General features: G+C 36.4%; 1 protein-coding gene across 13 annotated transcripts in view; it reads right to left on the reverse strand.

The window, feature by feature from the left end:
* Positions 1–21,479, reverse strand: part of TCF4 (transcription factor 4) — a 366,059-nt gene that overhangs the window by 127,755 nt on the left and 216,825 nt on the right. The window lies entirely within an intron of this gene.

Here is a 21,479-nt window from a genome sequence, read left to right on the forward strand (position 1 = left end):
TTGTAATCAACTTTTACTGACTGAACTAATTACTGTCCTTGATAAAGTACAGAATGTGTTTTCCCTAATCTAAATTCTAATCACCATGTCACTCACAACAGACTTAGGGATGCTTCACTAACACACTATTCACATGCAAAATACTCTAAATAGGCCAATTATGACTCTGCCCCTGTTCCCTGGTTAACCCGCTGAGAACTGAAAAATTTCACAAGGCAGTCACCAACTAAAACAAAGGGTCCTTGTTTTAAATTAAGACAGTCTTTTTGATTCCTAAATAGCTCAACAAAGTGGCATGTCTTCTACTGAAAGCAGTTGGTCAAATATGACCCATAAGCTGGAAAATCAAAAATTCAAACCTCCCCTTTCCACCACCATATAGCTAAATATCATAAAGGGAACCTCTCCATTCTCAGGGATTTTTGAAAATGTTGGATGAGTAATATATAAAGGACTAATCAGTTACTGACAAGACAAGCTCGCCTTCACTGATTCCAGTTTGAGACTTTTTCAAGGGATACAGAATAAACGTTACTTAATAATAAAACTTCAAGGATGAGAGTTTAGGTTGAAAGCACATTTTAAGTAACAAACTCATTTCTAGTATCTCAATATTTACCACATATAAATACCTGATAAAAACCAGGTTATTTACTGGATAAAAACTGAACATCTGTATGATCAACTAATGTCTCTTCTGAACTGAAGATAGTAAAATGTTACACAATGACAAACTAAAATATAGAGCTCGTTATTATGAAGTTTTCTGTAAATCAAGAATCTTAAGAGTATAACATCAAATAATTTTTATCATTTTAGCAGTGGCATTCAAAAATTTTCGAATCTCAACCTGCAATTCTTATTAACAAAGTTTATATTTATTTAAGTCCTACTCCAAGTTTTTTTTGAAATTTCCATCAATAGAGCTGTGAATAATTTGAAATCACAATATCCTTACAGTTTGGTAAATCTACACGAATCTTCATTTCATTGGAAAAAGGAGTTTGAAAATGATATCACTGATAACTTTGTATTCGAGACACACATTACTCCTATTTCTCCCTTTTTTCATATACAAAATATTCAGAAAAGGGCTGAGCAAATACATTGAAATGCTTGCTTCTGTTTTTAAATAAGCTTAACCATTTGGTTAATTCTTGTTGGTCCTGGTAGCAAAGGTTTCCACTCCCAAGAAGGTAAATGCATTCAATAGGTCAGCCTCAAAACGTACACACTTGCTATAGTGTGTTTTAGCAGCATTCACAATGGAGCTGTGAAAAATATAAAATGATAACTGAAATACAGCTAACTGGTTGTAGCTGACCTTATTGTTAATTTAAAAGAAAATCATTTCATGGGCCAGTACACACTTGCTATAGTGTGTTTTAGCAGCATTCACAATGGAGCTGTGAAAAATATAAAATGATAACTGAAAAACAGCTAACTGGTTGTAGCTGACCTTATTGTTAATTTAAAAGAAAATCATTTCATGGGCCAGTTGCAAATAAATCAAGTATCCAGCTCTTGCATATGAACCCACATGAGCTATGTACAGTAACACAGGACTAAGACCAGATAGTGGCTCAAGCTAATCGTTTTTTGTTTTTGTTTTTTTTTTTACTAAACACATTCCTGCTTCTTTCCTTTTAGGCTGTTTGTTCCTTTTTCTTTTCCACTTGGACAATAGAATCATTCTCCTAAAGCAACAAAAATAAACATTTCCTAACATTTGAGGAGGCCCCAATCACCCCCTTAGGGAGACTGAAGGTAATAATATACGTGTTCTTATTGTAGAGTATACGTGTAGAATGAACAATGACCGTTTACTATTGTTTATCCTTTACGTCACACACTCAACTCCCTGTGGCAATGAGAAAGATAAAATATTTTCCACTAGCTTAAAAACCTTAACTTATTAATTTAAAAAAGTTAATGGCATTCAATTTAAGGTAAATTAAAGACTGTACAAAATGGATAAGGCATTCATTTATATAGGAATTTACCTACATGTACTACAGCTCTGAAGGCAAACATATGCTTAATAAAAGTTAACTTTAAAAGCTAAGTCTATTTTTCAAAATGGGCATATCCATCCTTGCCTGAAATAGTACTATAAAGCTTTTAGGTTTTTTACATTGTGCAAGCTCCTGCTCTGCGGTTATGCTGGGTCCCAGTAGTAAGCTGCCCGAGTCAGCCAGGAAACACCAGAAGCAAGATGTGGCATCTCTCAGAACTAACCTGTAAATCTTAAACCTATTGTTGAGCACTTTGCTTAATTGTCCACAACATGATGAGACAAACCCTTCCTCCTCTTATTCTCTCCTCTTTTCTTCCCAAGGTAAACAATTTCAAGATTTAAAATACCTTAACCAAAGAATAAAATACACTGACTTTGCAACCCAGACTTAAAAGTTTTGGGGTTTACCCCCTTCAGTCAATTCTCTGGCAAAGAATTGGTCTTAATTTAGCCATTCAAATGCCAAATGCAGCATTCTGTGAGGTTCTCTTTCAATTAAAATTTTTGTTTGTTTTATATCAGATCTGGGTTTCAGACTTTCTAACACATTTTCAACCCTGCCCCTTTTCTTTTTGGGGGGAGCTTTTTAACATCCTCATTAACCAGTGAACTTGGCTTATGCAACCAAGAATGCAAACCATGAATTAAACTTGAGGAACAGAAACGCAGCATATATCTCAAATTAGATTTATAACTGAATGGTAATCAAAAATAGAACTAACTGCTTGAAGCTTAAATTATCAACTTTTTTCTTGTTAAACTAAAATCATCTTGCTCTGAACTATTATTTCATTTCAGTCAGCACTTTAAATGTAATGGGTGGGTGGTACATTTCTAAAAAAGAAGATTATATTTACCCTTAATTATAGATATGAGTGAGATAAGAGTACGATGAATGCTGTTTTGGGGCTTATAATTAATTCATCTAATAGGTGAATGACCATGAATTTCAGAGTTGGAAACTGGGAGAAGAAAAAAAGAACTTGGGGGAAAAAAATCTCTGGGGAAAAGCAAATGTGCCCCTGGTTTCTTAGGGCTTTCTCTGATTTTGCGTCACTCCCATTACGTTGTGATCCGATATCAGACACAACATCTTGGGGGGATGTTGCAGAACAGAGAAAAGCAGTCTCAGATGAAACCAGATTAAGCTCCTTTTCTGAACTATTGCCAAATGCTTGTGAGTCTAATTCATGTTTGGGTATTCTAGTACTCACACAGCTGCAATTCCATTCTTTCATCACAAACCTAAGTGATGTATAGTGGCTTTGTGTGGCAAACTGACTCTATAAAGCTAGGAATTTTTTATGTTAATACAGAAATAAAATTCTGAACCACTATAAAACTTATGAACACTGGATATATGTACAGGTGCCTGTTAAACTTTGCAGTGTTAAGTGCAAAAAACACGTTGAGAGAAATTACAATTTAGATTTGTTTAAAACACTTTTTATCACAACCGAGGTCATTTCTACATAGCTAATTCTGCACAGAATCGGGTTTCCAAAGACACTGCTGAATAAGATTCCTAACAGCCATGGGGAAGTTTTTGCAAATCCCTGTCGAATAGCTGCTGCTGAATTTGCTGTTTTGACCACGGAAGGGCCATTGCTGACTTACTATAGTAGCAGGAGGGGGTGATAATTTTGCTGCTGTTGGCACTTACTCTGCAACCTAGAATATATCTCGCACCAAAGGGCAATGAAGAACACAATATTTCCACCTGTCCACTTTTGAACGTCAAAGCTCAAAACTGTAGGTCACTTTTTAGATAGTCTTTATTCCTGATCCCCAAAGGTCCAGGAATGAACCTTCATAGTTTATTTTGATTTCTGTCCTATGCTTGGTTTCAACAAAGAGGACTCAGGAAACTTAGAAAGACGAGATGGCAAAGATAAGTTTCATAATCAGAGACTTAACAGATTGTTATTGTGCTGCAGAGAAATACAAATTATTGAAATTATCATTTAGCAAATTCTTTTAAGGGCTTTTGGTCAATGTTTTTTATTTGTATGTTAAATAAATACATTGTGTTTTTTTTACTGTGCATTGTGTTTTACGCTGTGCATTGTGTTTGAAACAACTCAGAAGTAGAATTCAAATATATTAAGGAAAAAGGGAGAGCTTTGAGGTCAGACAGAGCAGGTCAAACCCTAGCCTAGAGGCATACAAGAAATGTGATTAATGTGATTTATGCAACTGCTCCAAACTATATTTTCCTCCTCTGTAATAAAAGCTCTATTATCAGAGCTTACCAGGAGTTATCAGGAGTGGATGAAACAACATATGTAAAATGTCCAGCGGAGCTGGTATCCAGCACATAGCTCACCCTCCTTCCTCTGTCCCTCAACGCATAGCCCCTGATTACAATCCACTGATTATTATCTGAAAGATTTATCAAAACTTGTGAATAACTGTCAGTTAGATCCTCAACTCTACTTTCAGATAAAAGTATAGACTGAGATAATAAGTTTTAACAAGTCACTCTAAAAAGCTGAAAAAGAGTTAAATATCGGAATCTACATAAACAATGATGATAGCCCTCATGGCCTAGAGCTACACTGGCAACAAAGAAATGACTAGTTTTTTCCATAAAGAAACTGGCCAACAATCTCAACAATTTAAGCTGAAGTGGCCATTTTCCTGGAACTGCCACAAGGAGTATTTCAGTGGCTCATTTAGTTTTGCTTTGGCAGGCACGAGCAAACTGCTACTGCTAATTCAACTACAGGTGAGATCAAAACTGGTTAGCAGTTTACAAGTTACTAACTAGGTGTAAAAAAATAAGAAATGTATGATATGTTATAGAAATGTATAAATCATGTGACGTTAAATTCAAGTTCATTAGCCACTGATAAACGACCTCAAATATGGGTCAATTTTGTTTTTCCCCTCGCAAGGCCAATTATAAGCATATAACAAATGTTTATGTGATACTTTCAAGTACGGTTTTTTTAAAAAGTCTTTTACTTCCCCCATGACATTGCAAAAAATAAATGAATGCACTTTATAACTTTGGTTAGAAATCTGCATAATTCCCAAAGAATTCAATTGACCTTGAGCAACATTATTTATTTTGGCAGTAATTATATTTCACCAAACATTAAAAAATTCAAATACATTGTCTTTCCTTACAAAGAAACATAACACCTTTTATTTAAATGTTATAATGTGATGCAAAGGTTACCATGGTAACTATTACTTAATGTATAACAGAGTAATAGCCAAGTAAAAACTCATGCATTTTGGTATAGAAATTACAACTGCCCAAGGGTTCCAAGATTTATGCATTCACCTATTTGACGACCTCTCAAATTTAAAAAAAAAATACATTATTTATTGTATACAAAAAAGAGAGGAGGTTTTTCATGGTTTCTGAAGGAAATTACAACTGCCCAAGGGTTCCAAGATTTATGCATTCACCTATTTGACGACCTCTCAAATTAAAAAAAAAAATACATTATTTATTGTATACAAAAAAGAGAGGAGGTTTTTCATGGTTTCTGAAAATCCATTCTGGAATCGCAGGTCATCTATTACATATTAAAAAGGGGATTACATTTGTTGGTGGGAAGGTAGAGATTTAGCAAAAAGAAAGCATGAAAGCAATCAGTAAGCTACAAATAAAGTTGGATTTGAAGAAATCTTACGTAAACAATACCAAATTTAAGATAACTACCTTCTTGTCAGTATAAGCTCTTTCTCAGTTCAAGAAGGTTTATTTAATACGTAATTCAATATATAGTGATTCGATATGCTATAATCACTACTTGCCTTAAAATGTTTCTCTTCAGCAATTTTGCGCCAAAGTAAAAATAGAACAATTTGAATATGAACCTGTTAACATACTAGGGAATTAGCACCACTTCTATAAATATAAACATGTGGCTATAATAAATGTGCTGAAAAATATATTTGGCCATTTTGCTATTTTAATAAAATAAAGGAATATCAAACTGTCACATGTCAGTCTTCATCATATTAGGTGGGGAGAGCTCTGTGCCAAGGTTGTTATAAACATCTGCCCCTCTGAGGTTTTTTTTCCTGTAAAAATCATTTTTATGTAAACTGGACTCCCTGGGGACAGGGACCAGGGTCTCATTCATGCTGCTTACCCAGCACCTCACCTAGGTGGCTCAATTACGGTCTAATGGCCAACTCTGTAAGACATTACTAAAATAAAGTGTCCTCATAATGATCTGCATTATGTCAGTAAATAAGCCGACAAGTCTACAACACGACATGAAGAAATTGAGATTATCTGGGGAAGTCGTAAATGTATAATGGAATCTTCACGTCATCCTGAAATTATTTAAGTCCTGACCATCCTTCCAGAGCTATGCACAGCCTCCTGCTTCCAGTGGGTCTGTTCTCAATGTACATTAACTCTTTACCTCTCAACATTCTCTTTCAAGAATATGTGGCTAGCAGGAGCATGTAGTGTAAAGGCCAAACTAGCTTATATGCTAATTAAAAGAAAAAATTACTTATTCGTGTTTTAACTCCCTATAGTGCCCAGCAGAGACCACCCATGACAAATGCTCCCGAAACATAGGAATGAGTGTAGAACTACAGCCACTGATCAAACCGAGGACCTAACTAACTATTGTGCTTTGGCTTCTTAGCATAAATCTATTCCTTTAGTCATCCCAACTACTGTTGCTGCTAATTATAATAACCGAAGCAGTATTAGTTATTATTAGTAGTAGGAGGATGACAATGACGACTCTGAGTATATAAGGAGTGGCAAGGACAGTAGGTGCAGTAGTAGCAGCAGCTACCAGACACTGAAAGTTTTCTATGTGCCAAACACAGGTGCAGATCCTTTACATACTAACAAGTCAGACGCTACCACCCGCAAGGTACAGATGGGGACATTTGCAGTGGTTATGTGACTGGACCTTGACTGGAGCTGAAGAGATTAGATGTTATTCTCAGGTAGGTTCATTTCCTATTCATGCTGTAACTAGTGTTCCACTCCAGTCAGAAGTTCGAAATATGAATTGGCCTTGATATATGTACCCATGTCATATCCTTCAACCCGCTGCAAAGTACTCCTAACATCAACCAATGCCACGTGGCTGGCAAGCGCAGAGCCAGGCTGGGATTTCACCTGGACTTGCCTTCAAAGTCTACGCTTGTCCTCCACTCCCTCCCTATTTTCTGAGCACTTGGTTTGTCCCCCCCCCCCCCCCCCGAGGAGTTCATTCGAACGTCAAATTGCCGAGGGTTCGGATCCCACATACAGACCGGTTCCCGCTCACTGGCTGAGCTAGGTGCGGGCGCAACACCGAGGGTTGTGATCCCGTTGCCGGTCCTGATCCGGTATGGGTGCGACACTGAGGGTTGCGATCCATTGCCGGACACGAAAAAAGACAAAAAAAAAAAAAAAAAGCTCATGCCTAAAACTTACTCGGGAGCAGCCAATCTAATTCAGTCGAGTCAGACAGGCCTGGGTATAAGGGCCCCTTAAGCCGGATAACCTTGGACAATCCTTCTAAGTTTAGTGGGCTTCAGGCTCCTTGTCTGAGAAATGTTGATATAATAATAACTACCCATTTTAAAAATTAAATTAGATAATATGGAGTGCTTAGCAAAGTTCCTAGTACTTACTAAGCCTTTATTAATTGGTAAGAAATATTATTCTATATGTTATAAAATTTCTTACTGTATATAAATAATGTATGTACTATATAACTTATTATGAAGTTTGAATGAAATAATGTAATGTATCATATATAAATAATACACATATATGTTACATAAATTGCTAATAGGCTGAGGAAGTGCTAGGCTGTAGAACACGCCCTCCTGAACAACTGAAATCTCAGTTCTCATGTCTGAAATCTCCCTTTGTGTTCTGCAGAGCATCTTCTCATTCATCTCTAATCTTGATTGCCAGAGTGTTGGTCAATTTCTCTAATGAGGTTCAAATTCTTTTACTATTATTTATTTTTTCCCCAGTCCTCTCTCATTTCAGCCTTCCTCCATCCAAACTTTTCCTTTTACTTTATCTGAAAAATTCACTTGTTCTAATATTTATCACACTGTACAGAAACTGTTTATGAATCCGATTTCCCCCTTCTAGTCTATGGGTTCCTCAGGGCAGAAAGTGAGCTTCCGTCATCTTCGTAATTCTGGCATCTAGCACAGTAGGCCATGGTACATAGTAGGCCCTGAGTAAATGCCAATTTGATTAGTTAATTAATTAACTACGGAATATGCTTACATGATTTCAATCACTAACGTCACGCAGGTGACTTAGCCTCCATCTTTATCCCAGCAGACATATATCTCCCACACCTCTATATTCAGTCTTGTCCTCGGCTTTTCTCTTGTGCCTCTGGAGTAGTTTTTAAGAACATCACCTCATGAATTTTTTCATACAAAACCTAAAATTTCATCTTTAATATAAAAAAAAGGCTCAACACTTCTTTTCCACAAAACTTCTAAAGCACATTTGAAGAGTGAGAATTTAAAAAGTCTGTAAAGATATTAGTTGTATGTTTTTTTCTTAAACACACACATGACATTTTGCCTTTGTTTATATCTGTGATTGGTTTTGTTGATTTCCCTAGATATGTTGTGTTGTTAAATGGTTCATCATCACACACAGGGCCAAGTTCTAGAGAGAACTGGAAACAACTGGGATAATGCAGGCACTACCCAGTAGAAACAGATTCAGTGACTGCACACACCTCCAGTAGAAAAGGCACTGCAGGAGAGAGGAACGGAGTCACAGCAAGAAAAAGAGACACAGTTTGCAGAGGGTTTTGGAGAGGATAGTTATTCTCGGGAACACAGCATCTGAAACAGGCTGGAAGAACTTAAACAGCCGGTTAGAAATCACTCTCCTTAGTAGGTAGCACGAAATTCTTAATGTGACACTTAGCACTTAGATTCTACTTTCTTAGCTACTGATAATAGGCTGGGTCAGACAGGATCAAACCCACAGAAATAACGATAGTAGTCTAGAGACAGGAAAAAAGCAATCAAGACAACAACTTAAGAACTGAGCTTCAACACAGTACAAGGTTTTGGTATATTTCTTCACAGAAAGTGGTATGACCTACTCTTTCTTAGACTATGCATGCACCAATTTGTCTGAATTTTTCTGACTATGCTAATTTTTCTGGAATGGCACCACTAAATACTAAGAACAATGTTCAAAGACAGAGGTCACCAAACAGTCTTAAAGGACCAGACAGAAAATATTTTAATCTTTGCTGGCCATATGGTTTCTGTTGCAACCACTCAACTCTGCTGCTCTAAATGAACAGGTCAGGCAGTGTTCCAATAAAACTTTATTTATAAAAATGAGCTGTGGGCCAGATTTGGCCCCAACCCATATTTTGCTAACCCTTTTTCTAAGATGAAAGTATAGGACATATCATCAAAGTTCCATTATTTTGTGGGGTTTAGAAATGTCACAAGATTTTATGTATGTCATCTTCACCATTTACTCTCCCCCTTACCCAAACCCCACTTAGAACACTCATACACTGCTGTCAGCATTGCTCTTCTAAAACCCAGGCTGCTCCTGTGCCCTGCAGCAGAAAAACCTTCAGAGCTCACTAATACTGAGTTCCCACGTCTATCCCATGGCCAATTTAGCTCCAATCCATCTCTTGTGTCTCACCTTCCTCTTTCACACATTTAGTCCACTAAGATCCCTTGAGCACCTACTATGAGCCAGCTACTTTTAGGCACTGGGGATACAGAACCTCCATATCCATTCCTCCCCACAATGTGGCCTAAGTACAGTCAGAGTCACATGCAATTGCTAATGTATTTCCAATTACCTTCTTGCTTGTTCAAATCTCTCCCCAGAAGGCCCTTTCTTCCCATTCCACATCAGATAAGCCACTTCCAAACAATCTTGAAGACTGCGATCAAATGTCACTTCCTTGGAACTTCATCTGAACACATCTGGGGAAGCCAGGTCCCCCTACCCCAGGCTACAGCACCACTCCCGTATCATAATGCCTTGGTATATAGGTAGGTGTGGTGGGAAACATTCTCACTGTGGGGGCCCACAAAGATGCCACTCAGTAGATGACAGAAATACAAATAGCAGCAAATACCTACACAGCACTTGGTACATTTCCGGCTCTGCTGGCTGTATGAACTCATTTCATCTTCACAACCTCTTGAGGGAGGGAATTTATTAATCCCAATTTACAGATAAAGTGACCTGTATCCACTCAGAATTATTGAGAGAATATTTGAAGACAAATGAATAACCAAACTGTGTCACATCCACTGACATTCCTTATATCTTCTGGACTTGCGCTGTTCCTGGAAATCCCACGTCTGAAATTTTCAACAATCGCCTCACGCTCATCCTTAAATCACGTGCTCAGAACTTCCCCTGACCACCTTCTCCCCTCTCATCTCTAACCACTAGCTTCAGAGCTTCAGCTCTATTCAAAAAACATATAGCTGACCCTGACCTCTGAGCTCCACTGCCTCGTCCTCACTTAAGCAGTGATTGTCCCTCTTTTGAAACTGCATTCAGAGCTCACTTATTCCAGAAATCATTCCTATATAAAATAACTGGCCTTCAATCATTCCATTGGTTTACTCAACATTCACACACAGAATTTCAGAAGCAGACTTAAATCTTTAACAGAAAGATGATTTTCAAACAACAAGCAACCGAATAACTTTATCAAGTTAGAACAGGACTGCGATTTTTAAGTTTCCTTAGAGTAATTGTAGAGCATTTCTATTTTCTCTCCAAAGATGTAGGACAGGTATATTTTTATGTTTTCTCATAATTCCTCATTATAAGTATATTTAGATATTCAGCATATGACACTGACTTGCTGAACTAGTTCACAAGCCAGTTTAACAAAAATCCTAAGAGGATTCAGCAGAAAAAACACTTCTAAAAGACCAAAATAATCTTGTATATCAATTTTTTAAAGAACCGAATACTTCACTCTTTTCACACAAATATTTCCCAGAAAAGTACTTGCATAAAAGTAACCTTATGACTGGAAATTAAAATAGATTTTTAATGCAAATCCAAACAAGTTCCAAATAGACAAAAATGTGTGGGGAGGGAGAATACAGATTCTGAAATGATTCTAAAGTTTATCTGGAACATTAACGCATGATAATAGTTAAGACAATTTTTACAAAGAAGTAAGCTGGAAAATACACATATTAAACAAAGTAAATTAAACGAATGGGGTACTGCTGCAAGAACAGGAAGTATTATAGAGAGCTTTATCGTGAAGCTGTCATTTAAAAATCTATGAAGAAATAATAAATTATTCAATAAATGGTACCAAAACTTGTTCAGCATTTGAGGGCAAAAAAAGTAGGTTTTTGCTTCACACTTTTTGCTAAAATATATTTAAATGCAAAGGTTAAAACATAAAAGGAAGAGGGGCCGGCACGGTGGCGCACTGGATAGTGCGCCGCTTGGGAAGTGCGGCGGCGCTCCCGCCCGAGGGTTCGGATCCCACATGCAGACCGGTTTCCCGCTCACTGGCTGAGCGAGGCGCGGGAGCAGAGCCGAGGGTTGTGATCCCGTTGCTGGTCCCCGGTCTGGTGCGGGGGCAACACTGAGGGTTGCGATCCGTTGCCGGACACGGAAAAAGACAAAAGACAAAAAAAAAAAAAGGGAAGAGAATAAAATATAAGCAAACGGTTTTTAAAAAAATTCTTAAGTACAGAAGACCATTGTTAGCTACGATATTAGATCTAGCAAAATTAGACGAACATATTGAAACCCAGTACTATATAACTGTCTTTCAAAATATTATCCATGTCATGAAGAAAGAAAAACAAGTTGGAAAAATCTTTGCAACAAATATTTAAAGCAAAAATACATATCTTAAAAGATAAAAAGCTGTAGACTGGAATAAGGAAAAAACTAAATAGACTAGCAAAGAACACAAACCATTCCTTTACAAAAAGAATAAATTTGAAATTTGGCAATAAATATACGAAAAGCAATTTGGCAAATTAAAATAAGACAAATTTTCTTCCTCACTGCTGGTGAGGAAGTTCACTTTCATATATAGCTAATGATTGGAATGTAATCTGGTATAAACTTTCTGGAAGGCAATTAAAAATGTACAGTAACATTTTTAAAGTACATGCCTTTTGACTTAGAAATTTTAATTTTAGAATTTTACTCTATGGATAAAATTTGACAAGTGTACAAAAATAAACGTGCTAGCTATCCATGCAACTTTGTGTTTATAAAAATTTAGAAAAACCTAACAATTGTTTTGTTAAATAAATGAATGAATATAAAATAATGTGGTAAATTTACCTTTAATGAGAAAACATGTTTTAAAAAGTAGCACCAGTAGGGCATGACAAATTTTTCTTAAAAAGTATCTGCAGGTTTAATCATTCTCTACAATTCCTCCATTCTCAGCCAAATCATGATGTTTATTAGAATATTTCTTATTTTGGCAAATTCTGTGGCTTACATTTGTTACAAATAACACACTTGAGTAACTTTATAGAGCTCTGCAAGGTCACTCTACATAATAGGAAAAGGCAAATGAAGATTATCGTCATTTCAGAACTATTTCTTGAACTTTGTTTACAACAAGACAAAGACTAATCTGATTATATGTGTGCATGCAGAGCCCAGATGAAAGTCACCAAGTGGGAGTTTATCAGATATTCGAGAGCTTTCTATAGAATGTACTGAAACAAACCTGTCAAAGTCAATATAAAAGGGCTGAGAAGACAACTTGGCCAATTTAAAAAAATACATAAAAACAAAATTGATTTTCACTTTCCATGTGTAGATTATGCCATTACAGTATTTATAATTTACTAATGCATGTTAAAAATGTATAGGACAGGGCTGGAATTAGCAGGTACATAGCATCTCCTGCTGCTGGGTCCCATTTTCCTGTGGTAGCTTACTTCCTTACTGCTTTTACCTAGGTTATTTCTTGGAGAAGCACTGGATAAGTGCCTGAATGGCTGTGGAGTGAGAACAACTTCAGAATAGGTCGCCTCCACAAAGCACAGTGACAGAATGCAGTGATAAGGCTGTTGTCCTCATTTGCCAAAAATCAGCTAAAAACAGATCTTCCAGAGACAGCTCATCCATCTCGACTAAACAGGCTTTGAGAGACAAAAGGGTTAAAGGTTAAAGGTCCAAGGTTTTTCAGATGGGAAGAGCCATTTCTAAAATTATTTTTAAAAACAATTTAGCCATGTGGATAGTCCTTCTTTATTTTATTATTTCTAAATCTTTTGTGAACTGAAAAAAGGTGGCCTTAAAAGCCATTAATAGTGATATTTGATTTATTTGCTATTTGGCTTTTGTTTTTCTCCAGACAAGGTCAATACTTACTTATTTGTTCATTTGAAGATGCACAATCTCTTACCCTCAATTCTGATATTCCAGAAGCTCTGAAAAGTTTTGTGACAAAATCTGACCTGAACTGATGTGAAGATATCTGTTCTCTTTTTTTATCTTATTAGGTGTGACTATTCATATGTTTCACTGTTGAAATAATAATCTGTTATTCATTGTGGCTGCTTCAGACTGCAATGGGGGTTACACGGTACATGTTATATGGACCATATTAACTTCCTAAAATGAAAGTAATTCCTAAATTCTGAATTATCTATGGCCCTAAGCATTTTAAATAAGGGACCATGGTCTATAAACATCCTTTTACTATAGGTGCCTAAAGGCACAGTTTAAAAGAAAATGTACTACACATCAGTCATCTTTTAATTACTTTTAGAGACACTGTCAACACCTAAAAAAGTAAAAACACCTATTAAAGTATAAACGGCTTTTTATTCCCTTAGAATATTCACACCTAGCCTGCTCAAGGTAAGCACGTGTACCCGAACATGCCCAGTCTGTCCAAACCTAGTAGGTCTTCTACAGGAAGACAGTGTAGCCCTTTACCATTTGCCACATGGTCATTTTATATTTACAGGAGAGCACGTTCATGTTCAGAACTAGTAATCGTATCTATTAACGTTTTCATTTGTTTCGATTTGAAAACTCCCTAACAGCACACTTAATTTTGACCGCTATTTGAAGTAGGTTCTGTGTACCCAAAACAGTACACAGTTTAACCCCCCCAGGTTTTACTTGTGGTGGTACAGAGAAAGATCCATTCCCCTTAAGACTCAGATCTTTGCTCTGAAATGGGTGCTTCACATTCAAAGCCATGTTTCTGTAAAATTTTTCAGCACGCAGTTCTAAAATTGTCAAGACAACCTGGGTTAAACCAGGTGTGTGGGGGGTGGGGGGGTGGGTAGACCAGGTAGAAGGATATGTGTGTGTGTGTGTGTGTGTGTCTCAAATATATTAACTAGTTTATTTGTGTACTGCTCCCACCAAAACACACCTAGACCTATCTGCCATCCTCCCTCCTTTTGCAAACACATACAACAAGTCTTGCAACTTCTATTTCTTTGCCTGAATGGCCAATATTGGGGTTGGAAGAATTATAACATCTCAAGAATATTTTCACAGTTCAACCAAATTTCTCAGGCTCCTGTTGTTTGGTGGTAACTTCACCAATGCAAATGATGTCTTTAAAGAACATGTATAACTCATAAGATAATTTCTTCAGTAAACATTACTATCATGCTTCAGGAACTGTCCTAAGCACTGAGGACAACCCACAGTACAACATATTTTTCATTTATGGTTGTGCAAGGAAAAATGAAACAATAAACAAGTTAATGGAGTAGGTTTTAAACACTTGCCTCTTTTAGTAAAGTGAGTTATGTTTGGAAGGCATCGTATATATTGAGACAGAAGACAGTATGTAAAATAAAAGGAAAAGTTGTAAAAATATGCAAAAGGAATGATTAATAGATGATCAAACTATAGATAAGATTTAAGGAGAAGAAACTTCACTAACTGAATTTATCTATGACTAATTTGCAACCTCCAGTGAAATACACATCAATAGATCCTAAAAGCAGTAAGTGACAGATGATCTGAAACTTTACAGTAAGGTGATCAGGTGGGTAGCATATGAATTCACAGGTCAGCCTAAGCATCGTGAAAAGCAAACAACCAGATATTATCTACCTCTTGATGTGAATTAGAATGACATATTCAAGATTATCCATAAAGAAAATGGAAACTAAATCTTATGAAGGTTCTAGATCCAATTATCAGATTATAGGAAGTAAGGAGAACAGAATAACACGCTGAATAATAGTACAAGGAAGCAATCAGACAAATTGTAATGTGGGACATTCTATAGGAAAAGTCACCTGGTTTTAATATTTAAAGGATGGTGAAGTGGTTAGGAAAAGTTGTAGACTTTGAAAAGATTAAAGAGACATATGATGATCAAACCTTGTTTGAATTCTGATTCAAAAATGCCAACTGTAAAAAGATACTTGTAAGACAACTGTGGAAAGTCTCAGTATGCTATTAAAGGATTATTGATAGTCTTGCTAGCTGTGATAATGGCATCCTGGCTATGTAAAGCAAAGGAGCGGGCTTGTTAGAGACCCTCCTGAAATACTCACAGGTGAAATAATATGCTGTCTAGGCTTTGCTTTAAAATACTTCTAAAATATAAAGTGCAGGAGATGCTGTATATGAAAAAGATTTGGAAAATGCTGACATCTCTTGAAACTGGATGATGAAGATATGGTCTAGCTTTATAGACTACTGTCTATTTGTATGTATTTGAAAATTTCCATAATAAAAAAGTTAAAAAAGTTTGTGTCAATAAAACAAATTTTACATATTTTTTAAACTTACAGAAAAGCACTGAGACTCCGAGTGCCTTCTCAACACCAGCTGTGGGGATAAAAGCTACAGATTCCTCTAAGATTTATATGCTGTCCATTTCTCAGAGTAACATAATTTTTAAAACTGAAGTAGAGACAAAGTCCTCAAAGACATGCAAAACGTCAGGCAGATAGTCAGGGAAAGAACCAAAAGCCCCACCTGATCTGAAGGACCAGGTCACAAAGTTGTCCCTCTGGCCTGTGTACCACAATGTCATTTCCTTTTCAAGTCAGAGGTGAAAGTGGCTGAGGTCTATGAACAGAGGCTTACACATTCCCTGCAAACATCTAAGACAACCTACTTCATAAACTCTCCCTCTGAATCCATATAGCCCTCCCACCTGCACAGGTGCTCACCATGAAATTTAAAAATATTTAAATACTCTAATTTTGGCATTAAGGTAAAAAAAAAAGTTATAGGGAGGGGCACATATCAGCAGCTGGATTTTTTTTTTAAGCTGACATAAATAAAAATGTATTCATTAAATGTTTATAAAAGTCAAAATTCAGCCGCTCACTAAACTGGATTATTTGGCTACTGCTCAAACATCAGCCTGTCAATCTGCAGGAGAAAAGAGCTGTGCATTTTTAGCTTTCAATTAAAAAGTGAACATCAAAGTTTTTTATGCAACCTGCGATGGATCAAAGGGGAGCTGCTGCTGCCTCCCACACTCAGCTCATGTCCTGACCTGGCCGTCCCATCCTGGAGGAGAACGGGCTTCCCGAGGTAGAATACTCATTACTCAAGGAGTAGCTTTACCCACAACAAGCACATTCAGACCCCCAATCCCAATGTTAGGTTAAAAAGAGGGACATTCAATGAAATGAGCACAACTGAAAAGAGCTTACATGAATACCTTAGCATGTCCTCTTAATTCAAAATAGGCCACTGGCCATGAGCACCTTTTTCTCAAACAAGGATTTCAAGCAACTCTGATTGTGCATGTAGTGCAAATGACAACTGTCCAGCAAAATTTAAAGCTAAGCGATCTAATGAGCGATCTAATGAGTGTGAAGAAAAAGAATGAGAGTCACTCCATAGACAGAATTAAGATCTACTGGAAAGAGAACATCAGCTAAAAAGGTGCTGGAGTCAGGCAAAGAGAAAGCTAACTAAGGACCAGATACTAGGTAGGGAAGTAACAAACACAGAGCAGAAGTGGAAAGAGAAGGAATGTAAGTATGCAAAGGTTAAATTGCAAAATGTTTGTCCTTTATAAGTAATTTGTGAGTATTTTGCAATATGCTATATACTTGTTTTGGGGAAATGTTGCCCTTCTTATCACTTTGGCATTTAATTAAAACATTTTAAGTGGCATTACCTGCCCTGATTCAAACCTGAATGCCTAAAACAATTCCAAACAAGTAAGCAGTGTAGAAAGGCAGTATCAAGACTTACTCGTATATGGGGTGACAGCTATTTTGGCATTATTGAGGTCTCCAGAGGGGTCTTTATTCCCCCCTTCGCTTTGGCCACTTTATGCTTCTTAACATCTCCTCTAGGAGGCAAACAGCTACACCTTCTTCATTAGTTTTTGAAATCTGGTCTCAGCAGGAACTGGATATTCAGAGGGCAGGAAAGAGTTTGAAAAGAGGGGCTTAAGGTAATCTGCATAAAACAGACAAAGGGCCAGTAAGAGTCTTGCCTTTAGGGAGAGTCCAAGGGACTAGGGATCCGAGCCTTCTCAGACAAGTTCCTAAACTCCCCTTGGCCTTGGCCTCTTCATTGGTGTACTGCAGATGGCGATCGCACCAGTTCATAGAGGTGATTGGAGGAATAAAGAAATCATGCTTGTAAAGCCTTGTCACATGTAGCACCCGAGACAGTACATGGCAGCAAAAGGCGCGTTCAAGGGGGAGTCAGGGAAACTTTCTTCATTCACACATTTTTTTTAAAAGTGCCAACCAGGGGCCAGGTACGGGACTAGATCCTTTGAGCAGAGCAGTCAACTCAAGCTACATGTACAGCACAGATTTCAGTAAATGGCAACACTCTGGCTGGGAATCTCTCCTCGGCTGCAGTCTGATACAGACATATTTCTCCCATGTTCCTCCACACCTAGCACATGTCTCAAGCATATGTGGTGCTGAAATGGCACCTTACTAAGGTCTCCTTGCCCCATCTTACTATTTTCTATGGACCACTTTACACTGAAATGGTCATTTCAAGTGTATGTTGTTACCCACCTGACTCCACCTTCAACTTCAAGGTCACAGAACTTGGAATTTTTGTGTCCATGGCACTGAGAACAGCATATATACAGTAGTAGATAATCAATACCAATTTTGCCATTGAATTAATGGATAAACAAATGAAAGAACAAATGAATAAAATGCCTCTTAAGTTCTCAGTTTTCTAATTTATAAATTGAGAATAAAATCAGCATCCCTTCCTTATAAGGTACTATATTTAAGAGCATTTAGAATGTATAAAGCACTATGAAGGGAGGCTGGCTTAGGTGGTAGATTAAATACATGCTTCTCTTCCTGTAACCCCACGCATCCCGTAAGTGACATTGTGTGTGTGTATGTGTGTGTAAATATGAGTGGATTTAGAAAATATGTACATACCAAATAGTGCTGGAAAACAAGAAAGGGTAGCTCAATGGACCAAAACTTTTGAATTGTTCTTAAAAGATAAAAGGAGATGAATTAGCTCGGGGAGTGGGTAGGGTGGGCAAAGAAAGGATGAGCCAAGCCAGAAGATGATTACAAGGAAAAAGCTAAATCCAGGACGCTCCCATGCCAGGGTCAATACTTACACAGAGCTGGAGGGGTACTCTACTTAGAGCTCCTCGGCAAGCGAGGGCAAAAATGAGATCGTAAATTGGAGTACATGAATCGAGAACTCCAATTTTATATGTAGGCAAAGTTGCATCCAAAAAGACGGGCAAAATAAAGGCAATTTAGAAAATAAAAGGATTCTGAGAATGTATACCCCACACTTCTGGAAGAATTACATTAGCATGTATAACTGCACAATGACAAATAAACCCGAAATAGAGAACGGTGTGGTCCATAAAAAATAGCTGCGGCAAGGAAACCCTAGGAGAATCTACACAAATGTCGATACAATTAAAACCAAAATCTAAAAGGAAACAAACTAATCTCAACATGAAAGGTAAAGGGGATGGATAGAAGGAGAAATTGAGTAATTAAAAATGTGTGAAGCATAGATATTAGCCGGCTCTAGACTTTGGTAGAAATATATAAATTTTCTAAATGTGGGTTAAAAATGGAAGAGTAATTTTCACAAGGAAAGAAATAAGATGTATAATTCCTATACTGTTAGAAAAGCAAAGCAGAGAATTTATTTTTAAAAAGCAGAAAAACAAAACAAAACAATGGAACTATGATCAAGCCACGAAAAGGAAGGAAATTAAACAAGAAAACTTGGAAAATATAAAAATTAACATGGCAAAAATAAGTTTAATATATTTTAATGACATAATATAATCTTATTTTCTCCTATTTGGAGATTATAATCCTCAATTAAGTTACAGTGGTTGTCACATTAGGCCAAAAACATGTAAAGCTAAATGCTGTATGACAGACCACCAAGAATAAAAGACATTAAGTATAGAAAATAAAAAGATATAAAAGATATGTAAGATAAGACCTACAAAAAGAAAGCATTACAATAAATTGCAAGCCAATCTAAGGCAAAAATTAATTTTAAAAAAGACAAATATTTCACATTAATGAAGTTCACCAAAAATATAAAATACTTCTAAATCTCCAATCATTTATGACATAGCTTCGAGGTATATTTAAGAAAATATGAGTACATGAGAGATTGGTAAATCCCATAATAAAAGTAGAAGACTAGAACAAATCTCTCTCAGAAATGTAAATCAATTAGACTGAAAATAGGTAAAAATTTGTTTAACATATTAAAATAGAGAAAATAGAAAGTGTCCATTCTTTTCAAATGCATATGGAATGTTAATTTAGAAACTAAGTATATTAAGAAAATCTCACTAGATTCCCCCCAAAGAAGGAAATAGCCATACCATTTTCCCATCCAAATTGCAAGAGAGCAAGGAAGTAAAAAACAAAACCACAGTAGCACCACAACCAAAAAAACATTTTGTTAGAGTGGAAAATTTTAAAGTGTTTTAAGCTTCTGCACAGCAAATGAAATAATCCACAGACTGAAGTGACAACATGCAGAATGAGAGAAAATATTTACAAACTATGCACCCAGCAAAGGATTGATATCTAGAATTTACAAGTAACTCAAGCAACTTAAGAGTAAAAAACCCAAATAACCCAATTAAAAAATGGGCAAAGGAGCTGAATAGACATCTTTCAAAAGAAGACATACAAACAGCCAACAGGTAAATGACAAAATGCTCAAGATCACTAATCATCAGAGAAATGCAAATCAAAACTACATTGAGACGTCACCTCACCCCAGTTAGAACAGCTATTATCAAAAAGACAGAAAATAACAATGCTGACCAGGATATAAAGAAAGGGGAATGCTTATACATTGCTGGTGGAATTATAAATTAGCACAGCCATTATGGAAAACAGTATGGAGCTTCCTCAAAAAGCTACAGATAGAACTGCCATATGATCCAGCAATCCCACTTCTGGGTATATATCCAAAGGAATGGAATCATCATGTCAAAATGATACCTGCACTCCCACGTTTATCACAGCTCTATTCACAATATCCAAGATATGAAACCAACCTAAATGCCTGTCAATGGACAAGTGGATAAAGAAAATGTGGTATACATACCCAATGGAATACTACTCAGCCACGAAAAAGAATGAAATTCTGCCATTCACAGCAGCATGGATGAATTTAGAGAAAATTATGTTAAGTGAAATGAGCTAGGCACAGAAAGAGAAATACTGCATATTCCCACTCATATGTGGGAGCTGAAACAATTTCATTAATTAATTAATAATGAGTGGAACTTTTCAAAAGAGAGATAGAATTGTGGTTACTAGAGGCAGGAAAGGGGAGCTGGTTAATGAGAGGTTGGTTAATGGACACAAAGTTACAGCTAGATAGGAAAAATAAGTTTTACTGGTGCACTGTCAAGATAGGGATCTATAATTAACAATAATTTACAGCATGTTATCAAATGGCTAGAAGAGAGGAGATCAAACGTTCACATCACAAAGAAATGATTAAGGTTTGCAATAATGAATACGCTAACTACCCTGATTTGATCATCACACATTGTATAAATTGCATACATTCAAATATAATTCTGTACCCATAAGTATGTATAATCAATATGTTTCAATACAAATTTCTTTTAAAAACAGTGTTTTAAATAGCTCTTGGGCTAAACAGGAATTCAAAAATGATATTTAAAATAATACTGAAATCAATGACAATGGTAGCTGTATATAAGAAAATACATGGGATGCAAAGTAACAATTAAATGAAAAATTATGGAGTTAAACTGCACATTAGAAGATATAAAAATGAAAATTAAATGAACTAGACATACAATATAAAGAGCAAAGTGTTGTGTTCAAGTCATGTAATCACTTAGAACATCAATTTTCCCATTTTAAACTGAGATAAAATACCTGGTTTTCTATCTGAGTTATAAAGGTTTAGTGGGGTAATGTATTAAACTAACAAAAATTAGAAATTATTTATTTATGTGGAATAGAATAGAGAATCGAGAAATCAACCCACACACTTACTGCCATCTGATCTTTGACA

The sequence above is a fragment of the Galeopterus variegatus genome, unplaced genomic scaffold (genome assembly GCF_000696425.1).
Source record: "Galeopterus variegatus unplaced genomic scaffold, G_variegatus-3.0.2 Scaffold485, whole genome shotgun sequence".
NCBI lineage: Eukaryota > Metazoa > Chordata > Mammalia > Dermoptera > Cynocephalidae > Galeopterus > Galeopterus variegatus.